The following is a 4,992-nucleotide window of genomic DNA, read 5'->3' as shown; positions in this document are numbered from 1 at the left end:
AGGCATATGACATTTCAAGACAGCTATTACCTACTCCCAGCTTTGACAGTGACAATGGAAAAATAAAACAAGCATCAGCCGAGCGGACACTTATCTTAATATTGTGTCGCAAAAGATATCGCGATAATATGAAAAGATTTAATATTAGACGGTGAAATAACAAGGGTTGACAGGCTTTGACAAGGTTTGCAAGATATCTGTATAGGGTGTGGATTTCAATATGTGCTTTATTAACGGACGTATAGACAATCACCGCCTAGACTTTTTTCCAAACGCACTATAAGTAGGGGTGACCGAGGAGAGTTGTGACCTTGTTGGAACTTATTAACTCCTAGCTAGCTTGTAATAGTGGGCGTTTTTTAGTTCAAGTCTCAAGCTAACAAATAGCTGTTGCGAGGTCGCTGATGTGTAATAGGTTTCCAAAAATCGACAATGTCACAACTCTTGTGTCTTTTATAATGCGAACAGCTAGGGACCGGAATTCGTTGCCTGCTGCTGTCTTTCCCGAAAACTATAATCCGGGCCTCTTCAAGGCGAGAGTGAATAAGCACTTACAGGGCAGATATGTACCATCCTAGACTGCATCCCACTTAACATCAGGTGCGATTGTGGTCAAATACCTGCCTTGTTATGCATAAAAAAAAAAACTCTCCTCTTTCACAACACAACAGTACTCGGTCCTCTACATAGTTTCCCGTCGCTGTATTGTTCACATAGTAGTTTAAACGTGAAAGGTAACACACATAGTTGATTTGACGTTACATAGTATAGGTATACATCGTCGTTTCAACCAAATGACGTCCACTGCTAGACAAAGGCCTCTCCCAAGGATTTCTACAAAGACCGGTCCTGCGCCACCCGTATCCTAGCACCTCCCGCGATCTTCACGAGACCGTCTGTCCACCTACACCTTACCTATATGTATAGGTACATACCAGTATCAAAATGTATCAATGCTAAAAATCTCTTTTAAGAATATTATTATAAAACCTAAAAGATCCAAGGTAGCAAGCAAAGTGGAAATTCTTTGAGATCCTTTTAATATTTATTTATTAACCTTTCCCTTTTTCTTCAACCTTCGGAATGAAATAGATAATATTATGATCCCAAGTTAATTAGTAAGGCATCTTTTGATCGTTTTTAGGTTTGTAAATACTTTCATTAGCGTTTGATTTTAAAAATTGCTTGAAAATTAAAGTACGATTGGTAGGTAATAGAATTAAAGTTCTAGAATAAAGAATAAAAACAATAATCGTACAATTTTTTATGACTGCAATATCAGAAACAAAAATAATAAAATCAGTGTAATACGTTGCAAAGAAACTTAGAATAGACTTCGATCTTATGACCAAAAGCAGTTTATTAATTGAGAGTAATGCCGTTGTTCTATTTCTTATCCATTGTCGTATAATTGTCATCTTTTTATTTCAAAGAACAGATGTTGTTAAAGCTATGCACATTGGTATCAAGTCCAATATTGCAAAAATTGTGTCAGCAGTAGTCAGCGTCAAATAGTTCATGACACCCAAAGAAGAAAAAATTTCGCAAGATTGCGTTGTCAACTTTTTGGCCACTTTGGGTGTATCGAACTATGTACTTATTTGACGCTGACTGTACATAACATACTTTACAACATATTGATCACAGATATCTGATTGCAATACCCGAAGTCCGTGTTCGAGTGCCATGGGAAATCCGCAAACTATTTGACGTAACAAGTTAATGTAACAGGTTGTTTCGTGACAGCAAGCTTGAGTTCGAGTGGCTCGTCAAAGACAAAGGGCAGCTGTGAGGTCCGCTAAGCCTGATCTTCCTCTACAACTGTGCTGTATAGCTAAGCGAGATACTAGTAATAAACCACATATAAACATAAATAATATAATAAACCGCCTCTGTGGTCTAGTAACCGCCTCTGTGGTCTAGTGGTACGACCACCTGCTTCAGACGCAGAGGTCCCGGGTTCGATTCAGAGTGGGGGCAGATTTTTCTGTTAGGTTTGGTTGGTGGTAGGGCTTGTTCTAAGTCCGCCTGGCTAGCTACCACCATCTTACCTAAGTCTGTTGCCTTAACAACAATGTTAACAGCATAGCCAGTTCCTCCGTGGTTAAGGATTCCGGGTGAAGCTCGCTTCCATCTTCGGCCTGATCATCAAAAGGCAACTGAGGCTATAAAGTCTGTCACACATATCTTAATTTTCGAAATCATATTAATTCTTTCGAACAATCAGGTGAAGTGAAGCAATGCTAAAATCGAAATGAGAATAAATTAGTTATTTTGTCGTAGATGACTGCATATTTCGTTCGTTTCAGCCAAATGACGATCAATGCTGGACAAAGGCCTCCCCCAAAGCTTTCCATAACGACCGGTCCTGCGCTGCCTGCATCCAGGTTCTTTTTGCGCATATTCCTTACTTCTCCCAATTTTCTGGAAAAAGGCCTAACAAGTATTTTGCATAATAAAGTAAAATAAATTATAAAATATACTTTTAAAATATTTATCCTCACACTACTCAGCATTACACAAAAGCGTTCTACCATTTCGATATTTATTCTCGTGTCACACAGCTATATCGCACTACTTTGATATCCACCAAAGTAGTGCGATATAGCTGTGTGACAAAGCCTTAGAAACTAGATATCATCCATGTAAACCGAGTAGTAATTGAGAATACCGGGAAGTTTGTAGGGGAATAAATTTATTTCCAAGACATAACAGCGTTTTACAAGGGGTTGTTGATGTTGACTTACGGTATGAACATTTTCACTTTAGATTAGGTACGCCGATAATTCTACGATACGATACAATAATAATCGAGTCACTGTTATTGGGTTTTATTCTTAGGCTGGGTTGCACCATCTTACTTTAACTTTGACAAACGTCAAAAATCTGTAAAACTCCATACAGAAGGCACCGGTTATTGTCATTGTTACAGTTATAATAAGGGTGCAACTCAGCCTTAGTAGTCTAATTTGTAAAATTAACGTCTCGATGGGACTGACATGTTTTCGAACAAAAGTCCCTAAATAAATACAGATTTAAAAAAAAATACGTCTAGGGTCATCGTCGTTGTAGCCGATTCAAGTATTTTTCAGGGCTGGAAGAAAAAAAGTTCAGAGTATAGTGAATATAAGCAGAACTGTAGCTCTAGGTATGGTAAAAAATATCTCCCCAATAGGTAAATTTATTTTAAACTTTAAGCTTAGAGTCAAAAGTAAAATATCAAATGTAAATTATTCACATGTGAAAAACATTTGTAAATAATTCTATATGCATGTGAATATAAAGGTGTTTATCATTTGAATCGTAGCCATATTATAACGTAGACAAATACAGTGGGGACTCTCTTTATTAAAATAAGTTAGTACGTTCAATTCGTAAGAGGATTCTTGTGTGTGTCCTCTATTACAGAATGATATTAACACAGTATTATATGCTACATAAGAGAAAAAACAAATCATCATAGCCAACCAATATCTCGAATAAAACCTCTCCACATTTTGTAAGTGACTGAGTTTCTTTCGCCACTTCTCAGCACCCACCGATATGTTGTCCTGAAGTAGGTAATGGTAGAGCCGCTACCAACCGGTCAACATGGAAATCATTGGGGAGGCCTATGTTCAGCAGTGAACGTCCTATGGCGGAAATGATGAATGGTAGAGCAAGTTACATTGGGTCGTGTACCTACGTATTTAAGTGCCCTGAAAATGACAGATATACTAATAAATAATTTGAATAACAGTCAATATTCGCCCCTTTAGATATCAAATTTTAGCCTATAGATAGTGGAAAGTCTTCAAGTCTATAATCATTGCAATCTAGAGAATGACAGTTATACAACCCTAAAGATAAAAAAAACAAAAAAAAATTCAGCCTTCTGCTCTAAGCCTTCTGTATCAATTCCCATTGCGCCGTCATAAACGCGTGGGGGCTTTTCAGCCCTGAATATTCAAGACATATTATGTGGGTCATTTAATGCCACGTCGGCACGCTTCACGCATACGACAAGTGGACCTTTATATTCGTAGCTGGAGTTTTTCATGCATAAGCAAACGCTTCAAAATTTGTCTGACAGGAGTCTGGAGTTGCTTGAAAAATAAGCGTTACGCCATTTCGAGTTTAAGGTCGCAAATGGAATATGATTAGGTTTGGAATCCAATGACGTAATTTTACTATCAAATAATTAATTCTGAGCCGCTTAAAAGCTAAAGCTACAAGCTGTGAAAACCAGTTGACTTAAACGGTTAGGATGAAGTAGCAGTAAGTACGCACGTAACTTAATCTCGTGACATAAGAATCAGAATATGAAAAATATTTTATAGGTAAGTCATATAAAAAGCATTACTACTTATATTTCATAGCCTAAGAAACTTATCATTAAATACTCGTACTATAAATATGTAATTAACTCTATCTCTGTTATATTTTACACCCAAAACACTACGAGAATTTTCATAAAAACTAAATAAAACTATCTACTAAAGTACTACTGATTCTGGTTCTGATTTTACGTGTCATCCTTGACCCTTCGGACATAAGAGTCAATGCTCATTTACCCCCATCAAGACTCGAACCCGCAATTTAGGCGTTGCAGTCCAATACGGTAGTCACCAGGGCAGGATGCTTTTAGAGCCAAAGCACACGAAGCGTTGCGGCATCGCACCGCAAAGATTTCGTCGTATGGCACGACGCAGTGCCACTCGTGTACCCGCCACACACAGATATTTCTATGTAAGACGACGCAGCGACACCGCTCCGGCGTCGTACCGCCGCCGCAACACATCGTGTGCTTTGGCTCTCACCTTGTCTAAGTCGACTAGCTATCGTGCGCTTGATTTATTGATCCCTAATTCCCTATGAGCCTTACTACAAAACTCGTTATACATAACATAGCTTTAATGGTGGTGGGCAATGATAAAATCAGTTAGAATGACGAATCACCGCCCATAACCTCAATACATTAACTGAAGCACCACGTATTTACCTTAAATCACC

Source organism: Ostrinia nubilalis, chromosome 18 (assembly GCF_963855985.1).
Source record: "Ostrinia nubilalis chromosome 18, ilOstNubi1.1, whole genome shotgun sequence".
NCBI classification, from domain to species: Eukaryota; Metazoa; Arthropoda; class Insecta; order Lepidoptera; family Crambidae; genus Ostrinia; species Ostrinia nubilalis.
This window is presented reverse-complemented; position numbering follows the sequence as displayed.